The sequence below is a fragment of the Podarcis liolepis genome, assembly GCF_965112155.1.
Source record: "Podarcis liolepis genome assembly, chromosome: 3".
Taxonomy (NCBI): Eukaryota; Metazoa; Chordata; class Lepidosauria; order Squamata; family Lacertidae; genus Podarcis; species Podarcis liolepis.
Window position 1 is genome coordinate 69,154,704 of NC_139557.1, and position 22,103 is coordinate 69,176,806.

At 43.5% G+C, this 22,103-nt stretch overlaps 1 long non-coding RNA gene across 1 annotated transcript in view; it reads right to left on the reverse strand.

The window, feature by feature from the left end:
* The window catches only part of LOC310703918, a 43,414-nt gene extending 26,680 nt beyond the window's left edge, over positions 1-16,734 (reverse strand). The window contains exon 1 of the long non-coding RNA XR_014524469.1: positions 16,701-16,734. This is a non-coding gene — a long non-coding RNA (uncharacterized lncRNA). The remainder of the gene's footprint in view (positions 1-16,700) is intronic.
* Between the last annotated feature and the right edge of the window lie 5,369 nt (positions 16,735-22,103).

Here is a 22,103-nt window from a genome sequence, read left to right on the forward strand (position 1 = left end):
GGCTCATCTGACAACAAGAAGAAACGGATCCCTTAGTGTCATCTGCCCAGTATTGAGGAATACTCTGCCAATAGCAATTCTGCAGGCACTTTCTGAAAACTTTTTTATTCTGTCAGGCCTATGCGGGCATTTAAGAATACATATTTCCATAAGACTTAGCTGATTTCTGATTTTAACATTTTTATATGGTTTTTATCATATGGCTTTATGTATAATTGTTGTAAACCACTCTGATTTATTTATTTTTTAAGAATACTGGTATATGAATGTTTAAATAAATAAATAAATAACTGTGTGAAATACTAGTGGCAATAACTACACAGTCTACATTCTTTAAAAGGTCAACCCTGATAGTTAAAGCCCTGTTGGGAAGCAAGAGTGTTAAACATGTGTTTCCAATGTGTCTGTATTAGGAGAGGTTAAAAGAAAAGAAAAAAGTTTTAAAAGCCTAAGGCACTCCCCCCCTCAAAAAAAGAGTGTTTCTAAAGCATACAGTCTGTCACAAACTATACCAAGCCCCTTTGTAGGAGAGGGATTATTAAAGGTGGTTAGCAGAACAAGAAAGCACGTAGATTCAAGGTAATTAACCCTTACTGTTGCTGTGTCAGTGTTGCCAGCAAAGCAGAAAAATGTTTAAAGAAGCAATATAGATTGACACGAGAGTACTTTCATTGCTTTTAGCCAAAGGCTATAGCAACAGAAACATACAACAAAACAGATGGGAGTAGCAACCGAAGATAAAACATTTGACACCAGCAATTCCACATTTGACGCCTCATTTTAAAAGCTGCAAAGGCATGTAATTTTCATATTTTTAAATCTTCTGTTGCTACTCAATGCTTAAGACAAAGTGATGAATCAATACGGGGAAGTGCCATGCCCTCTGACCATCAACTGACCTTTTGGGATCCTCTTAGCTCCCACAAAGGCACATCAACTGACTACCAATGCTACTTCATCAAGGCTGAACTGCTGGCCAGATCTCCTTCCAGGGCACCCCACAATGAAAGCCCCACCCAGGAATCTGATCGGGAACCCATAAGAAAAGGAAGCAATGGAGGCTTGGCCATTAGGGTGAATGGGGCACTGCCCTACTAACCTCATCCTGCCCGTGGCCAGACCCCACCAGCCTGACTTCTTACTTGCAACCAGTACAGGCGGAGCACTGCCTATCGGTTTCTTCTTTCTTAGCCTCAGTGTTGCTCTTGTGGAAGGAGGATGTGGACAAAACTAGATTGGCTCTCCCTGTCATTGCCTCTACTGTTTGTCTTCCTGGCTTGCGTTCTACCAGTCCCAATGGGCAGTGGAAGTAGAGAAAAGGTATGAGAAGAATGAGAAACCAACTAGAATAGGTGTGGGGCATTATTTATTTATTGACAGTGATTGCCATTCTGGATGGTGCCCCTTGCTGCAATGAGTCCTTAGCATGGGAATTGTCAGTGACCTCCAAGCTTGCAAGCATCAGCTGTGCTGACTTGCTAAATGTCTCATACTAAGATCACTTGATATTTGGGTTTACCAGGTTGTAACCCAGAAACAAAACCTTTAAATTCTCCACTGACACGGGGAGTCTCCCTCCTGCCCATTTCTTGCTGTCAGGTTCTCTCATGCCAAACAGCAGTCGCAGGGTTTGGGGAGAAATGAGAAGCAGAGGCTACAGCCAGGGCCGGTCCACTCATTAACCTGAATGAGCCAGTTGCTTTAGGTCAGGCACCCCCGAACCCGGCCCTCCAGATGTTTGGGGACTACAATTCCCATCATCCGTGTCCACTGATCCTGTTGTCCTGTTACCTAGGGATGGTGGGAGTTGTAGTCCCAAAACATCTGGAGGGCCGAGTTTGTGGATGCCTGCTTTAGAGGGACAGCTGGAGGGGCAGCAGATCCAGACCCCAGAGGAGCACACTGCTTGCCACCTCCTGTGACTTCCACTTCCTTGGAGAGTTTCAAGGTGTTGTAGGATTGCAAGCAGGCAACTTGATTTGTTATGAATGCTGTGCCTCCACATGCATCCCTCTCTGCGACAACTGGGACTTGTAATTACAGTGAGAACTTGTGTCCTATTAGAGCAATAAGATTGCTTTGGAGTATATGAGGACTGTGCTCTGAAGGAAGCAGTTAAGGCTGCAATCCTAGGCACACTTACATAAGCATCACTGTAGATGGCACACATGCAGAGAGCAGCCATTGGGCTACATGTGCTTTGCAAGCTGGCCTCAATTTTGTTATCTATTTCTTCTGCTTAATGTTCCGTGAGAACTGATGGGAAAATGTGTCCCAATGTGCAGAAGATCTGGGAAGAGGTTAAATCAATTTGCTGCTTTCCTTTGAAATGATTAAACCTTAAAAAAATATTCTTTGATATTTAATAAAGCAGCTTGAACTGAGATAGAGGGGAAGCTGAGATCCCACAGAAGATCTTTGGAAAAAGGACAGTTGGATGCTTTTTATCTCTCAGATAGCTTTATTGATCCCCAGCCAGGAAATCTTTCATCTTCTTTTCCCTTTTCAACAAATGTTAACTGTATCGCTGAAAAATATGCATGTTACAGCTTAGTAAGATTCCTCATTATAAAACTTGGTGAGCCTTCATCATCGTTACTGAAAACATTCATGACACCCTTTGAAACAAGAAAAAAATGCAGGCAATGCATAAGGAATTAAGCCATGGTCCCATCACCCAGTTAAATTCAGTCTGCATTAGGATCTAGATCAGCGGTAGTTAACCTGTAAACCGCCCCCCCATGATGTTTCTGGACTCCAACTCCCATCAGCCCCTGCCAGCATGGCCAATCATTAAGGATGGTAGTTTTAGCAACATCCAGAGAGCCATGGGTTCCCTCACTTCAGATCAAGATGTTAGCCAAAATATGAGTCAGAGGGAGCACCAGAGCTGCCCATGGCCCATGGATCCGGGCCAACAAACCAGGTAAGTCTAAGGCAACTCATCAAAGGGCTAGTCCCCAATAATAAGACAGAGCCTGTAGCCAAAGAGTTGATGTGAATACAGGCAGAGGCAGGCAAAATGAAGTCAAGATCAGACATCTGGTCTCAGCCAGATGAAAGAGCACAGCAGAAGATAAGGTATCCATGCCTCTTCCTGTCCATTCATCCCAGGACCATTTGTCCACCCAACCTCTCCTTCCTGGCAAGTAGTAGGACAAACACTGGCCACTTCAGGTGGATAAAAGCACAAACTGTGGTCCAGCCCAAGTTATTTTGCTGTGTGAGACAAAGGATGAGGTTGCGCCTCTCCCCATTCCATGTACAAAAGCCACCCATACTGGCATTTCAACATGAGTGATAGGATAACATTTCCACTGAACCTGAGAGCAACTCCCTGAACCATAGGAAGTTCAATGCAAGTTGCACAGCACACACAGATCGGTCTGGTCTCCACCCCTCAGCACCTGCTGCCTGAGGCAGCCACCTCACTCTGCCTAATGGTAGGGCTGGCCTTGGCACCAAGAGCAGGATGAAATCTCAGCTGCTTTGTCTCCCATTTGATCAGTGTGTTTATCTGCTGATTCTGAAATCAGTGGGCTATGGCATGCTTAATTCAGTGAAAGGGCAAACACTGTGCTCTGGAGACCCATATGCCTTCCTGGAAAATTGGTAGTATTGGGTGGAATTAAACATTGCTCTCCTTCCACCACGCACTGTTCTGAGCGCCTTTGGGAGGAAGGGTGGGATATAAATTTAATTAATAAACAATCCCTGACTTTTGCAAGGCTGGAATGTTACATAATGTTCAAAAGTAAGAGTAACTTTCATTTACTCTGCCTTCTTTTGCTTCTGGCCCTGCACACCACTGGGAAACAGCCTCCAGAAGTTGCCAACAAATTGAATGCAGCCGTTAGACTCCAAAAGGTCATCTGCCCCTGCTACAGTACACAGGGCAGGACATTGGCAAACCGAGCAATGGAAGAGATGGGCAAAAGAAACTGCAGGTCTATCTTGTCTTCTGATTTTGTGACTTTTAATGAGAAAAGCGTTGCTGGGTGACTGCACAGAGGAAGGGCTGGGTGCTGTAAAATGGGCCAAGCGGTAAAAAAAATGCATTAGAAAGGGTGGTGTACTTCAAAAATATGACTCCAATTGCATGCATGCAAATTGGGATTTGACAAGCATAGGTTAACAAGTTGGGTAAGTTTTTAAAAATGCAATGGCCTTAATTTCCTCCTTAAATATCATTGTTTACTGAAACTAAATAAGGAAAGGAGACAGAGACTTGGGGATGTTTCCCTTTCTTTGCAAGGATGCCTTTGCTCCTATGTGCATGCGTACATGTTGTACTTGGGCTCTCTCACGTACAGGGGAGAATGTTTCTGGGACCCTTTCATAAAAAATTGGCAGCCGAACAGCACTGATACAACCATGGCTTCCTGAATCCACTGCCAGCTTCCCTGTACAGTGAATCATCCTTTGAGGGAGGTGGGAAAGGACTAGGGATTCCCCCTGCTAGCATTCTAAGAACAGTTTGAATGCTATTGTAGACTAGATTATAACCCTAATGTGATTTTATCTTTTTAATTGTCCAGCCTTAAAATGAGCGCTCACTTCCCAGGAAAGTGAAAAGAAAAGAATCAATCTGTCCATAGCCCTATTTTCTATTGTAGCATAACAAAGCAATGCTTGAAAAACTGCTTTCAAAGCTAAGCCGACTGCCACTCAGCACATTCTTTTCAGGTGTTCTTGCAGGGGATTACGCCTATATGTGCACATAGTCTTTCGCTGATCTCTGTTGCAACTGGGGCTGCTGTAAGGTCATGAAGAAACAGCAGTCTCACCCTTGGAAGAGGTGTGAGTTGCCTGTAGGTAGTGATGTATGGAAGTGAGAGCTGGACCATAAAGAAGGGTGATTGCCAAAGAACTGATGCTTTTGAATTATGGTGCTGGAGGAGACTCTTGATATTCATGGACTGCAAGAATATCAAACCTATCCATTCTTAAGGAAATCAGCCCTGAGTGCTCACTGGAAGGACAGATCCTGAAGCTGAGGCTCCAATACTTTGGCCACCTCATGAGAAGAGAAGACTCCCTGGAAAAGATTGAGGGCACAAGGAGAAGGGGGCGACAGAGGACGAGATGGTTGGACAGTGTTCTTGAAGCTACCAGCATGAGTTTGACCAAACTGTGGGAGGCAGTAGAAGACAGGAGTGCCTGGCATGCTCTGGTCCATAGGGTCACGAAGAGTCAGACATGACTAAACAACTAAACAACAACAATATCAAGCTGCAATGTGGGCAAAGAAGGCACAACGTTAAGGTTTTTTCCAGTGCAAATTATAGCTGTGGTGTGGGGAGCAGCAAGGGTACTATATAGGGACAGAGAATGAGAGTTTAATCCCCATCCCACTGTAGTACTGATGAGACGTCCCCACCACACCCAAAGCTATTTGCATCAGAAGACAAGCCTTCATGGGCACAAAGGGGGTGCTTGGTTCCAGGGGCAAATAGTTGCTTAAGGGAGGTGAGTCTCATTGGGATCATGGTAGGTGGGAAAGGGTTAAACTTTTCCTCCTGTCCCCCCCCCCCCATTGCTGCACATGCTATTTGCACTTAAAGAAGCAGCAATTACTTTTACCTATGCAATTAACATAATATCTAGTTTGGTCCTTAGGGACATTAAGATCTGCAGATGTGCGCCACCATACAATGGATACTTCCTATTGTATATACTTTTCCTTTCCCCCATACAAATCATTGGAGTTGTATTTACTACACTGGCATGACCAGAGAAAGAGGAAGGGTCTGCACTCTTGGAAAACAATTACATGACAGTTGCCCTTTTGTTGTCTTCAATCCCACCAGCCAGAGTCAACTGGGGCACCATCTAATCCGTCTGCTTTTGGAACAAAACAAAATCCTCTAGTGCTAATCCATCACCCCATCAGCTGACATCCTGCATCTTTTTCCAACTGTTTGCAACTGCACTCCCAGAAGCCCTGTTCTCAGAATGCATTTAATTAAGGCTGGAGATTTTTGCAGGTAGATAGTATTTCAACTCAAGCCCTGGAAAGGTCTGCAGAGGCCCAGACTACAGTCTTCATGTTGGAAATTTAACCTAATTCTGTGCATTCTGTAGCAATTTCAGACTGTTCAATTTAAACAGAACTAGGTTCACTTTGAGAAGAAGTGTATATTGAGCAATTCCCCTGATTTGTTCATACAAAAATTGCACAGAGGTTATACAATGTTGACACCAAGTGGTTGTTATTCTGCAAGCTCCACTGCATCACTTTTCTTACTGTACAAATTTTTAAAGGCATTTTTTAAAAAGCAGAAAAGTACTATTTAACCATTGCTATTTATTGCAATGTACCCACTTGTTTGCAGGCTTATGAAGATGGACCCTTTTTGCACTAAGCACATCTGCCCAAATGTGTGAAAGATCTGTGCATAGACTGGAAACACCCACAGATATCCTAAGAGGACAACCGAGTGTTGGGAAAACACTCTGCATGCCTTTAGCAGAAGTGCCTGCTGTGTCCTGTGATCGGTCCTGTTGACGGCAGTTGATGGACCACTGTGGATCACTCTGCATTTTAGCACATATGGAATGCATCTGCTTCACACCCTCTAAATGGCTGGTGTTGAGGTATCGTAGATTCTGTCAACATCCACAGGAGTTTCTCCTGAAGGTTGACTTTATCTGGATCAACAGAGACCGAAAATCATTTGAACGGTTTGTAAGTCTGCTGACCCAGCTGGAAATCAATCAGACTGAAGAAGACCCTAGCAACCGCTTCTTGGAAATGCACTTGGCAAGAATGACATGAAGGCCATTGGCTTGCAGATGGTATTAGATCTTCTAGCCAAAAAGGAGAAGAAAGACTCCATCACAGGCTTCAAGACAAGAACCCAGCTGGGGTTCCTAGATTGGAACAAGATTTCAGAGACTAGCAAAAGAAAATAAAGGGAAGATCCATGTCTTCTTCTGTGGTTCTTCAGCTCTTGCCAAAGTCACCAAAGCTCGTTGTGAGAAGTGCAACTTCCAATTCTTCAAGGAGCACTCATAAGTAACATCCCCAGGCCATCCTGGACTGGGAGGTAAGGCTGCAAGTTATGTATGAGCTATGTATGCATTTTGATTTGTGGAACAAAATCAAGACCCCCCAGCAATTTTCAAGTGGTCCTTAGAAATGTTTTTGATAACTTTTTGATAACTGCCGTGATATCTAGTGCCGTTCTAGTGAATCAACCCTTTTCCTGTGTTTGTATGGGCCACATTACGGAATCCTACCCACAGCCATCCCTGGGTGGGCTCAAACCAACAACCTTCTGGTTAACAGCCAGATGCACTTACTCTTTGCACCACTGCATTTTTATGTGCTTTCCCCCAAACCAGCTTTGATGCATGTTGATAATAAAAAAAGAGAGTGACATAGCTGCTTTTAAAGCCACTCGATAGAAATTGTATGCTGGGTCCACACCTTGTGGGTTATTCTGCAGGAATTGGGTTGCCCTCAGCCAAAATCATTTTCTCTGGTTCCTGCCTCTTTTTAGGTTAATTGAGAAGATGTCGCTCTCTGTACTTTATCCCTTTATGTGCCTCTCGCACGTGGTCTCTCCATTCTCCTTTTTGTGTTGATCCTTGTGGAGGAAATTGGCTGGATTTTGAAAGTCTGTCAGCTTAATCAAACAAGCGCCAGTTTTCTACAGTCACAAAGCCTTCTCCTTTTCCCAGTCTCACAACAGTTTCTTTGATTGTCTTATTTATTTCCCTATGAGAAGATTCCACATCTGATCTCACGTAGGTGTCAGATGTAGATTGCACGTCATATAACCTGATGAAGCCACTGCCTTGAGCTTTCGTACACTGTGCAATATTCGGAAAACTCCTTTGCATTCTTTGCCATGATGAATGAGTTGCAATCTTCCCCTGCATTCAGTCCTTGTATTGGCTTAAAACACACACATGACAATGTTCTGCAGGCCAATGGTTGGAGGTGTTTTCAATCCTGCTGAAATATTCAAATGAAGGAGGTGGTTCTTTCATCTATGGAACATAGGAAGCTGCCTTGTTCCCAGTCTGACCAGTAGTTCATATGGCTCAGTATTATCCACAATAAGTGGCCAGAGACTCTTCAGGGTTTCTGGTAGGGGACATTCCCAGTCCCACCTGAAGATGCCAGTGATTTAAACAGATGCTCTACCACTGATGTAGCAAGATCAAATTGCTGTTTGGTCCATGTGGATAGAAATGACTTGCAAACAAAGCACTTATCTCTTGAAACAGAGTAGTTTTGGGACCCTCCTGACCAGGCAACTTAGAAAGCTTGTATGCTTTGATGCCTTTTGTATTTTTTTTATTTTTTAGATTCCCATCCATTTTACCTTTTAAATGCCACATAAATTCTGATTTGCTTTTTTATTATAGTCCTAGTCTTGAATCGTTCACTGCCCACGCACGATTGCCCCAGCTCTGTGCTACTAGAATTGCTCCCCAGGCAATTGATGCATATTTATTTTATCAGTTTTTATCCTTCCTTTGTACTTTTTTAAAAGCATGCAAGGGAGCTATCAATCCACATCAAGTAAACAATTAAAAACAATCAAAACCACATTTTTTAAATTAAAAAAGTAAAAGAGAATTAAACACAGACGGATAGCAGATCAGGAACTAAAACAAGCTTTAAGCAGACAAGTTCTTGCTGAAATAAAAATGTCTTAAGGAGGTGATAGATGGGCATTGAGGAGGGAGGAGGGAGCTCAGCAACCTGGCATAGCCATGGAGAAGGACATCTTACCAGTCCCCACCAAACCAAATGCACCTTGAACACAGGCGGGGTGCACAAATAAGCTGATCTGACTGATCCAAGAGCATGCACAGGAACAATATTAGGGTCCCTTCACTATTTTTTAAAGAAGATTATAATCCGGTGTGGAGGGTCACAGCCTAAGGCTCCCAGGCCCATTTCCTGGTGTACAACTGGGAGAGACAGCTGTCTGAAAGCCTGGAGAGATGCCACCAGACAGCGTACACAACACTAAGCTAGAGGGACAAAAGGTCTTATGGTTTATCCACACTTACCTTTTGCCCCACTCTCTCCAGGCACAGGTTCGTGCCTAAAAGCTCTGTGGGGTTTTTGGTTTTGTTTTGTTTTTTGCTCCAGAGCTTTCCACGCAAAAACACACTCTTTAGCATTCAAGCAGAGCAAATGTCAATTTGGTTTTTTCACAGATTGAAGTTTGCTCTGATTGAGCTTTAAAGAACAGGTTGTCGCCTGCAAGAGCAGATGAAAAGTGTGGATAAATTTTATTCAATATAAAGTAGCTTCCTACATTCTTAAGAGTTCAAATGGATTGAATGATGCTATACTGAGATATTATTATTTTTTAAATGAGTTTTAGGCTCCGTGGAAGCCCAGAAAGGAACTACTGGTAGGTAGTTGACCAGAAGGTTAAGGAGCAATGCAGTTGCCACCCTATTCTCCACAGATTTCCAAATCCATGAAGTTCTTTTATTAGATTTACTGGCAGCAGCGGCTAGTGTGGGGAAGTGAAATTGACAGGAACAAGTTCTATGTTTGTGTGTTCCACCATTCTCTCATGGTAAGCCATACCTGTACACCTGGGGCAAAGCATTTCACATGAATGAATTGCCTGTTACTGCCACCCACAGAATAGCAAAGAGCCCAGGTGTTTATGATTAGAACCAGGGCTTAAGAGAACATTTTGGACACATAAAAATAGAAGTGCAATATATTGAAGTTTAAATGAAGTAGCTGGCACACTTAGGACCTTGCTTTTCTGTGAAGAAGAGTATAAACACCATTAAGAATATATGTTCTTATTGGCTACTGGACATGATGGCTATGCTCTACCTCCAATGTTGGAGGCAATATGCCTCTGAATACCAGTTGCTGGGAATGACAAGTGAGTAGAGGGCCATTGAGCTCATGTCATGCTTGCAGGCTTCCCAGAGACCATCTGGATGGCCATTGTGAGAACAGGATACTGGACTAGATGGGCCACTGGCCTGATCCAGCAGAGCTTCTCTTATGTTTATGCTATTTTGCTCTTCAGCACAGTTTCTATCAGTAGGAAACACTTTGTATGTAAGCTGTACCTTTTGTTCACTGAGCATGACTTAAGAGCAATACATATCAACTCAAAAGTAAGTATGTATAGGATTGGGGCCTAAAGTTAATTATTCTTATGTGCAGGCAGATCTTTGCATTAAGATCCCCTGTAGTCCTACTTAAGAAGCACAATGAGTGTAACAAGGAGGCCATACTGATCATGGTCTGGAGAGAAGAAACTGTTGACATCTTTGTAAGAAACGGCTCCAGCAATTCATTTGTAAAAGAATGAATTGCACAATCTGGAAAACCCTACAATGGAACACTCAGTTCTAAACACATCTTATTCTCTTCCAGTTACTTAAAACAAGAAAACCTAACAAGTATTTATTTCTTGAGGCAAAAATACCTTCACAGATGAAGCAGGAATTGAAACTGAGTATGTTTGATCATGTTATCGAAAGATTTCTAACACTAATTAGATGATGGAACTACATGAATTATTAATCCCCCGCTATTTGGATCTTTGTGTGGTTCATCCGCACCCCACACTTGATCTTTCATGGAGCACTCTAAATGAAAGAAATCAGTGTAGGAACTCAAGAGCCAAACTCAATGCGGACATTTGGTTCCAGTGCTTAACAAAGTCCACCTATGCAACACAAAGTTTCAGGCAGGGGAGGAGGGCAGGATAGACATGGGTAGAAAGGGACTTTAACCCTTTGCTTCCTGTGTGACCCCAAATGGAATCTCTCTCTCTCTCTCTCTCTCTCTCTCTCTCACACACACACACACACACACGGCACCGGCTAATCACAATGAGAGGAAAGTTCCAATTGGGAGCTTTCTTTCTACTGTGAATAGCAGGTGTGAGGGATGTGTAAGTGCTTATTTCAGTCAGGACCACAGCAGTAGCAAGGGAATAATCCCCACCCCTGCCATGGTCCCAATCCAACTCAGGCCTCCTACACCAGATTTTTAAAAAAACCCAAAAAAAAAAAAACCCCAGACACCTATGTTATGATTCCAATCCCTCCCTGACCCCAAAATTGGTTATTGGCAACACAGGATGGGAGGAAAATGTTAACCCACACACCCACTTTGTCAATGTGCCATGGCCCTGCTCCTCATCCCTCTCTTTATGACTGCTACTTAAATTTTAAAAGACTAAGCATGTTAATTTCATTCATCCAATGAACATCATGCATAATCTGGCCCCAGGAGCAGGAGGTTTGGAAGGGAAATTGCAAGTGTTCACCAGTGGTTTCTTATAACCAGATAAGTATTGTCCTTAGACTCAAAACCTACTTTTGTAATTTGCAGCCCCAACAAAGTAAGGAGCAATAGAAAACAAAACCTCTAATTTTGAAATGTTCTTTCTCCTCCTCCTCCTCCTCCTTTGGATGTTCAAACATTTGGAGTTTTCTTATTGTCCTAACTAACAGACAATGATGACTCACCAGTTGCGTGCATGTGTTGGATAATTTGTGGTCTGTAGAGGTTGAAATGCAGGAGCTAAAGTGACCACTGTGCATACTTGACCTTTGATGGGATGAGAAAAAATCCCCAAAGCAATTGTTCGGAAGACATACACAGCTCTTTATGCTTCTATTTTGAAAAGAGAAATTGGCAGGTAACAGTGATTGCTTTGCTATTGTTTTAAAACTGCACCCATGATGGAGTGACGCCATCATATGACATTGCATAAAGGCATACTGGGATTTTATAAACAAGAGCAAACAAGACAAAGCATATAATAGTGGATGATGCTGAAGCATCCTTTGAAGTGTGTCTTTTTAATGTGCATCTTTCAATCTGAATCAAAAGTTGGCAGCAATACCTTAGCATCTCGACATAGCCAAAGATATTCCCTGAGCCCCATGAATGGGTCACTGAAAACTAGGATTGCCAGGTTACAATCTAGTGCCTCTCTTACTCAAATGGCTCTCTTTGCAGTCACAGAAATAGGATCTGCACATGTCCAAGCCAATTCACTGAAGCTTCTAGAGCAGAGATGGAGAACCTCTGGGCCATGGGTCAAATGTGGTTTGCATGGCCTCACAATCTGGCCCACTAGCTTTCCCTAGTCCTCTCCCTGAGGCATCTCCTTCCCACAATCTCCCTGCTATACATTGACCATCCGATCTCATTCAAATAAACTGCCTTGAGCACTTTTTGTTGAAAAAACAAGAGAATGTCTTTTGGCCCTTAAAGGCTAACGGATCTGATTATGGCATAAACTGTCATAGATTAGAGTCTACTTCATCCGATACATGAAGTGTTTGTGTGTGTGTGTGTGTGTGTGTGTGTGTGTGTGTGTACACACACACTCACTCGCTGGATCATCACCTTGTCATGATGAGTGGGCTCGCACGTTCCTATGACCCTTGTGACCGAAGCCGTTGGGAGTCTCGTACGCCCAGCAAGGTCACCCAAGGCAGTAAGGTCAAAGGGGAGGAGCTAGACAAAGAATGATCCAAGAAGTCCTCAATGGCAGAACAGGCAGAAGATAACAAGTGGCATGTTACAACGGCTGTGAAAGCAGATGAAGGCTGCAGCAGATAAGAGGTCATTGTGATACTCATGCCATCGGACTAGAGTTTTACTGTGAAGACTGTGTGTTGCTCAGCATGCACTGATCTACACACCTAAAACAAATTCACATGCAGGAGTCTTCCCAAAATCCACCCCAAACCCAAACCTCAAAAAGTCCCGTGGTGATTGACAAACAGTAATGGGGGCAGGAGAGGAAGGCATGTTTGGCAAACCCACAGTGTGATGAACTCCTGCTCGGATATCTATGTCCCCACTGTGGAAGGACTTGTGGATCCAGAATTGGCCTCCACAGTCACTTATGGACTCACTGTTACAAAGACCATGTTCATTGGCTACAAGTGATCGCCAAAGAAGAATACACACACGTAGACACACACATAGTTGTAAGCCAGAAAACTCAATTACAGATGCCTTCCACAACCTGCTGTCCTCCAGATGTTTTGAACTAGCTGAAAACATTTGGAGAGCACCAAGTTGGGGAACAACTGAATTAGAGGCAGAGTATATGCCAAATATTTACTTATTTATGTATTATTTGTACTCATAGTCCATCCTTCGCCGGAAAGTCCCAGGGCAGGTTACAACAATATTGCAATCAAAACAACTGCACATTATATTAAAACCATAAAATAAATCAACAAAACTAACCAATAACAAAATAAACAAAGCAGAGCACAGAACAGCAATGAAGGAAGAGGGGAAAAACTCAGCCAGGCAACAAGGCAGCCAGGCAACCAGTGACATGGGTTGAAAGGTGTGCATTGACCAAATGTTGAAAAGCATACAATGATGGTGGCAAGATGCATCTCAGAAAGGAGGTCACTTCACAACCTGAGGTCCACCACAGAGAAGACCCTCACATTTGGTACAAGCCCTCAAACCACAGAAGGTGACAGCACTATTCACAGAGCTTCCCCTGCTGATCTTCTTATGATTTTTATATTTTATTGCTTGTTTTATGTTTTTATATTGTTGTAAACCTCTGTGATATATTTTTTATGATACAGTGGTATACAATCAATCAATCAATCAATCAATCAATCAATCAATCAATGGTTTACGCAGTGCTTTTTTCTGGAGGATGCAGGGGGATGCATACCCCTAAACATTTTGTGAACCTTTGTACTTTTGTCTATTTACTGTATTTATTTTTCCCCATTTGAACTATAAAATGGTGTTTTTCTTGAGTCAAAATGAGAGTATCCCTGAACATTTTTCTTTTCTTTTTCTTTTTTTTTTATAGAAAAAAGGCACTGGGTTTATGAATACTGTCATTTCTGCTGTCAGATTTCTGTCCATTGATTTTTTTGCGTATGGACTGACCAGTTAGTCCTATGTAGAATGCAGAAGAGCACTGCTGGCAGAGAAGCAAGTGAACAATCATCTGATGTCTTGGTTGACATTATTAGGCCCTATAGTGGTTTTGCTTAGGTCGATATGAAGATAAAGCTGGCATCTGGCTACAAGATCTTGTTCCTATGTTTGCATCCCTGTGATGTGGCCTATGGTTGGGGAAACGACTGCATAGTGTCATAGTTAATAATACACCTTATTTCAAAAGTGGGTGGAAGCTGTACACAGTTTAGCAGGAGCAAAAGTGCTATCAGGAGTACTCTATTTTTCAATAAACAGTTGCTTCCTAAGGACATCTTAGGCAAATTAAGCAGCGTTATAATCACACCACCATGTTGAAATCACTATTGTCACTGATTTAAAACTGACTATCCCAAATAACATCAGAAAGTAAACCATCTTAGCACTGGTCCTCATTTGAGCCATTAAATATTTTCCCCTTTACTATAGCAGGTAATTTAGGACTGCTTGATTGATTTTTCCCCAGTACTAGTGCTGCCACCTAGTGCATGAAAGTAGTGTATGAAATCAGTTGAAGGAACTAGGTTCAGTATACTTAAACCTCGAGAAGAGAAGACTGAAGCAGGGGACAAGATAGCACTCTTCAAGTAAATAAAGGGATTGTCACACAGAAGAGGGCACAGTCTTGTTCTCCGCAGGTCTAGACCTAATGTGCTTAATTTATATGAGTGTTGAGCAGCAGAAGAAATCTACTGATGATTTAGAGCAGTTTGACAATGGGACCAATTACTGGCATATATAGGGGTTGTGGGCGTCTCATTGCTGAAGGGCTTCAAGCAGAGACTGGTGAACCATTTGCCATGGAAGCTCCAGCTCTGGATTTCCAGAATTCACCATGGGGTTGGATTCAGAGCCAGATTCAGAGCCGGCTCCAGGTTTTTGTGGGCCCTTGCGTTGCCAAGTATCAATGGGCTTTGGCCATTTGTGCCTGTCATGAGCACTGCCCAACCTGGCTGCCCACCCCCACCAGGCCTAGACTAGATGATGTACAAGGCCACTTTCAACTTTCTATGTAGTATGGGGTAGAGCAGATTCCAAACCAAATGCTTTGCTTACTTGACTTGAGATTTGACGAAAACACAATCCTGTAACTTCTCACTTTGCTGGGTGAGAAGCACTAACATTCTTCCAAGGTGGGAGCCACAGCTGAAGGCTCCTCACATGTGTGATTACCATGGACCACTGCAATCAGTTTAATGCTATCTCCTTGCTTATCTTGTATATTTTATTGTAGCGCAGTTTTATTATATAGCAGAAAGGATTATCGGTGTCGTCTTATATTTCTCTCATATAAATTATACAAAAGAAACTACCCACTCCTAAACTATCAAAGATTGTCAAATGGGATGAGTTTAAAACAAGTGGCATTGGTAACATCTCATTTCCTGCCAATAGCTCAATAGCTCACAGAACCACCTATGGTTTTTCCCTACTTTATTCCCTGTCTCTTCTTCATCTTCAAGCCTCCACCACTCATCACTTCCTGTTTTAGGCCACTGCCTTCTCTGTCCTTTCCCTTTTAACCATCTTCCAACCTTTCTGCCTGTCCAGATTTCACTATTCCCTCAGTGTTCTGACCCACCATCAATATGAAGCTTCTCCTGTTCTTATTAGACCCCAAATGTCCTTATTATAACCCCTCCTTTCATGAGCTCCTCCGCATGCAGCTGCTGGGTGACCTTGGGCTAGTCACACTTCTTTGAAGTCTCTTAGCTCCATTCACCTCACAGAGTGTTTGTTGTGGGGGAAGAAGGGAAAGGAGAATGTTAGCCGCTTTGAGACTCCTTAAGGGGAGTGAAAGGCGGGATATCAAATCCAAACTCCTCCTCCTCCTCCTCTTCTTCTTCTTCTTCTTCTTCTTCTTCTTCTTCTTCTTTGCTCTATCTTGTGCATATGTTCCCCCCAGTTTCTAATTTCTTGCTCCTTCACACCTCCAGCAGCCTCCATCCCTAGCTTCCTTACCTCCTGGAATCAATTTCCAGTCAGCTTTTAAGTAATAAACTTCTCCAAAAGCCGCCTCTCCCAGGCGGATGTTCTCATTCCAGAGGCTATGTGAGATTTCCCCCCAAACAAAACTGCCCAGAACTTGCTTCCCTCACATAAATTATAATAGTTGCAAGCATTTTATTACTGAAACCTTCCTTTCCTCACCATTCTATAACATCCCAGCACAAAAAAGTAACCACAAATAAAAAAATAACCATTAATTAAAAAACAACAACTAATACAATGTTTCTTACCACCTAATGCTACACACTGTTTGGTCACCTCTCTAAGTGGAAAGAGTTGCCAAGTTTCCAGGGCAGCCTCCAAATAATGTTCTTGTCACAATTTACTGTGCAAAGCAGTTCTGTGCAGCATGTACCAACTGTGAACAGCAAGAATCTATAACACTGAAGTGCTGTAGTGCCATATAACAGCTGAGGGGCCACAGCATTGAAATTCCCTTTCCTAAGCAACTGTAGAAGGCAGTTTTACAGAAAAAGTTAAAGCTTCTCTCTCCTCAGTCCTCACTACTTGCCCTGACTCCAGGCCACCACCAACAGAAAGGCCCGTTGCTAATACATTCCCTTATGAGGAGCTGGCTTTTAACATCCCAGCACTCTTTTAAAGCTGCAAAGGAATGTAAAATATAGCAGTCATTCTCTTGGCCTTGAGTTTAAAGATAGGCACTTGCTGATCTTTCCCCACACCCTTAAATACTGACTGTATGGAATCACTGACATTAAAAGAAATGTCAACAAACCTTTGCCAGACTCTCCCATAAATGTGAAGGCAGGTCAAGCTGTCTGGTAATGGAAGGAGCAGCGGAGAGGAAATAAAAGGAGGCCTTCCTGTGCCTGCCAAACCATTCATTCCTGAGTTATCTTAACGGTGTTTCCTGCCAACAAGGCAATGGCACATTCAGGGAGGGTTAAAAGGCCAGATTCTGTTCAATAGGGACTGAGCTGATTAGAGCTATGATGTCAGAAGCCCTTTTCAGATCACCGACAGAGCACAGGGATACTGTGCAAAACTTATTTGGGACACACCAGCAGTTTAATGCAGGGGTGGGGAAGCTTGCTCAGTCCAAGGGCTGCATTCCCTTCTGGGCAGCTTCCAAGGGCTATGTGCCAGTTGGGTGTCAGGCCAGAGACAAAAGTGGTTAGAGCAACGAATGTGAATATGTGACCCTACCTGCCCGCAGACTGTCTCGCCAGAGTGGTGCATGCTGTTGTTATCTCCCGCTTGGACTACTGCAATGCTTTCTACGTGGGGCTGCCTTTGAAGGTGACCCGGAAACTAATCCAGAATGCAGCAGTGAGACTGGTGACTGGGAGTGGCCGCCAAGACCATATAACACCGGTTCTGAAAGACCTACATTGGCTCCCAGTACGTTTCTGAGCTCAATTTGAAGTGTTGGTTCTGACCTTTAAAGCCCTAAATGGCCTCAGTCCAGTGTACCTGAAGGAACATCTCCACCCCCATCGTTCAGCCCGGACACTGAGGTCCAGCTCCGAGGGCCTTCTGGCCATTCCCTCACTGAGAGGGGCCTTCTTGGTAGTGGTGGAACACCCTCCTATCAAATGTCAAGGAAATAAACTGCTTTCTGACTTTTAGAAGACATCTGAAGGCAGCCTGTTTAGGGAAGTTTTTTTATGTTTGATGTCTTATCATGGTTTTAATATTCTGCTGGGAGCAGCCCAGAGTGGCTGGGGAAACCCAACCAGATAGGTGGGATATAAATAAAAGGAGGAGGAGGAGGAGGCTAGTTTCTGCACACATTCACACAAACCTATCTTCCATTTTTCTGGGCATTATTAAAGGACAACATTCCAGTCAGGTAAAACCACCTGGAGTTCTGAGGGACAGGTATAGAGGCCTCACATTTGCTCCCTGAGCCTGAGGTTCTCCACCTCGTCTAATGCATAATTCCAAGATGGGCTTGGTGCTCTACCCAGAACATTCCCATTCAAGTTCAGAAGAGAGAGTCTGAATTAACTCTTATGCTTTGTTTTCATACCCCAAGGAGCAGGACTGAACTCCAGGTGTATTACACACAGTTTTATGATGAGCCAAGCAGGACATTTATAATGCTTTACTGGGTCTTTGACTCCTATCACAGTGTGAAAAAGCACCTGGTTCCAGTTCCTTTGGGCAGCTGGCAGTCTTACTTGTTTGGAGAGTGTTAAGTTAAAGGTGTTGCAGAGTTGATCAGGAGATAAGTTTCCAAACCTGGGCAGAATTGCCTGAATGTTTGTAATTCACTCGGTTTTATGGCAGCAAGATGTAACCATGCCGTTTCATGCAATCCAAGAGTGGATGGGGCTGCAGAGGCAGCTGTTTTATGCATCTAGCTCAGTATTGTCGGATCTTCCCTGACTGGCAATGTCTCTCTATAGTTTCAGATAGGAGTCTCACAGAAAGGGTTCACTTTCTTCTGAGAGATAAACATAGCTTCATAACACACAGAATGGCCCTGTGTGCATAGGCTGGGGGGGGGGGGGAGTCAGGAAAAAATATACAAAATCACTATAAATTTTGGTGATTCAGAGATTTAAACTGAAATCAAGTTGGATTTGAGTTTGTTAGTATCTCTGGTAACTTCTCTCTCTTACATCATGGATCTTGACAAACTGGATTTTAAAAAGGCAAAATAATATTAGAATTAGAGTTGTCAGAGATGCACAAGGAAAATGGTGTTTTTACGCTCAGGCACTTGGCAAAGACTTTGCAGATTTTTATATGATGGATGGATGCTCTGTATTATTTTATTAATACTATTGCTTAATACAAGTTTGTCATGGTCTTTGGCTAGAACAGTAAACCTATGAACTGAATAGACCTACCTGGATAGGAGAACCTGGGACCTTGGATGTGCAAAGCATGGGAAGATGTAGCTTTGCCTCCTCTGGCAGAATATTCACCAACCTGGGCAATGCTGCTGCTGGAACCCACCTCTAACTTCCCCAAAACAGTACCCCAGGCCTCTTTTCAAGCACGGATGGCTGGATCTGTCCGTTTCAGTTCTCTCTGCTGCTCATTTCTTCACATTTCACTTCTCCACATTTCAGCCACAATTTGCAATTAAAAACAAAATCCTCATGGAAATTCATCAACATTTTAGTACATATTTCTCCTAATACACATGCTTTTGTATGCAGTTCTGGCTAATGTACGGTACATTTTTTTTGCAAGCAACGTTCCCTAATGCATTGTTGTATAACATAATGCATCATCCCTGGCTATTGACCATGCTGCTTAGGGTTAATATTTTCAGATAACTTCACTGAGGACATTTCACCTTCAAGGGTGTACACAGGTGTAGATGTGCTTAGGCTTGCTCCAAAGGGCAAACACTGTTCATGCTGTCATGGGAACTGAGAAGGCTCTCCCCCTCCCACATTTCACTATACATCCAGATGCCAAAGCACCGGCGGCTAAATTCAAAGATACATATTTACACTAGGATGGGTGCAAAGCTGCCTGCTTCCCTACATCAGAATGCAGCCTTTCCCACAGTGTTAGCTGGGAATGATGGGAGTCGTGGTCCAAAACGTCTGGAGCGTATCTTCAATTGAAAAGACAACACTGGACATTCTTTAAAAATAACTTTTGACCCTCAAATCCATTGAGTAGTTCTCTGGTCCTTGCAGAACTAAGACACATTAATGTGACATGTGGTCCACCCGTCCACCCGTCCACCCCACGCCACCCCTGCATTGTATCCTCACAACAACCGTATTAGTCTGAGAGATATGCTGTGTAAGCACTATACAGTCGTACCTTGGAAGTCAAACAGCTTAGTTCCCAAATGTTTTGGCTCCAGAACGTAGCAAACCTGGAAGTGACTGTTCCAGTTTGTGAACTATTTTTGGAAGCCGAACGTCTGACGGGGCTTCCACAGTTTCTGCACGCTGGTTTTCGAATGTTTTGGAAGTTGAACGGACTTCCAGAACAGATTCCGATAGACTTCCAAGGTACAACTGTACTTTGAAAGCACAGTCTTTTCCTCAAATAATTCTGGGCACTGTAGTTTACCCCTCACAGACTTACATTTCCAAGCAACCCCTGAGCAAAACAACAGGGCCCAGAATTCTTTGCATAAAAGAGTATGCTTCAAATGCATTCCCTGCCCTCCTTCTCATGCTCTGGGTACCATGTGCCTCTGTCCAGCATACCTGAAGTAGCGTCTCCACCCCCATCGTTCAGCCCGGACACTGAGGTCCAGCGCCGAGGGCCTTCTGGCAGTTCTCTGACTGTGAGAAGCCAAGTTACAGGGAACCAGGCAGAGGGCCTTCTTGGTAGTGGCACCTGCCCTGTCGAACGCCCTCCCACCAGATGTCAAAGAGAAGAACTACCAGACTTTTAGAAGGCATCTAAAGGCAGCCCTCTTTAGGGAAGCTTTTCATGTTTAACGGATCACTGTATTTTACTATTTTGTTGGAAGCCGCCCAGAGTGGCTGGGGAAACCTAGCCAGATAGGCGGGGTATAAATATTATTATTATTATTATTATTATTATTATTATTATTATTATTATTATCATCATCATTGCCATCTTTGGAGGAAAAGAAGGGGGGAATGAAATTAATGAAATAAATAATGAAATCAATTATCGTTTGTTGCTTGAAGTCCTGAAATGGAAGCCAAGCTCCACCCCAACTCTTGAAATCTTGAAATCTAGAGATACAACCAAGTTTCATCTTGAGCCCTCCAAGCAATTGCACTTTATGAGGGTGCATAAGCAGCCGCCGCCTTCAACTAGCGGTTCTAGTTGAAGGATGGTTTCCAGGAGTGTGTGAAACCTTGTATCATATTTTATTTTGGAAACTATGACTAACTGGGACGCGGGTGGTGCCGTGGTCTAAACCACTGAGCCTAGGGCTTGCTGATCAGAAGGTCGGCAGTTCAAATCCCCATGACAGGGTGAGCTCCTGTTGTTCGGTCCCTGCTCCTGCCAACCTAGCAGTTTGAAAGCACGTCATAGTGCAAGTAGATAAATAGGTACCGCTCCAGCGAGAAGGTAAACAGCGTTTCTGTGCGCTGCTCTGGTTCACCAGAAGTGGCTTAGTCATGCTGGCCACATGACCCAGAAAAACAGTTTGTGGACAAACACCGGCTCCCTCGGCCTGTAAAGAGAGATGAGCGACGCAACCCCAGAGTCGTCCGCGACTAGACTTAACTGTCAGGGGTCCTTTACCTTTACCTTTTTTATGACTAACTACCATTTAAGAAAAATTGTAGACCTGAGGATTGGATTTTTTAAAAATGTATTGTTTAAAAACATTTTATATTGGGGAGGTTGCACGCCTGGCTCCCAGGCTTCCCCCTACACTCAAGGCAATGCAGGGCTCCTAAAGGGTTTCTGACTGTCTGAAGCTGCATTTGAACAAAGTATATTGCTTTCTGAAGGTGCTGCTAACTTCCCTTATGATGCAATGTGTCCCACCCTGTACTAGCAGCCAGGTTAAGGACCTAGAATCATAGAATCATAGAGTTGGAAGAGACCACAAGGGCCATCGAGTCCAACCCCCTCCAAGCAGGAAACACCATCAGAGCACTCTTGGCATATGGTTGTCAAGCCTCTGCTTAAAGACCTCCAAAAAAAGGAGACTCCATCACACTCCTTGGCAGCAAATTCCATTGTCGAACAGCTCTTACTGTCAGGAAGTTCTTCCTAATGTTTAGGTGGAATCTTCTTTCTTGTAGTTTGGATCCATTGCTCCGTGTCCGCTTCTCTAGAGCAGCAGAAAACAAACTTTCTCCCTCCTCTATGTGACATCCTTTTATATATTTGAACACGGCTATCATATCACCCCTTAACCTCCTCTTCTCCAGGCTAAACATGCCCAGCTCCCTTAGCCGTTGCTCATAAGGCATCGTTTCCAGGCCTTTGACCATTTTGGTTGCCCTCCTCTGGACACGTTCCAATTTGTCAGTGTCCTTCTTGAATTGTGGTGCCCAGAACTGGACACAGTACTCCAGGTGAGGCCTGACCAGAGCAGAATACAGTGGCACTATTACTTCCCTTGATCTAGATGCTATACTCCTATTGATGCAGCCCAGAATTGCATTGGCTTTTTTAGCTGCCGCGTCACACTGTTGGCTCATGTCAAGTTTGTGGTCAACCAAGACTCCTAGATCCTTTTCACATGTACTGCTCTAAA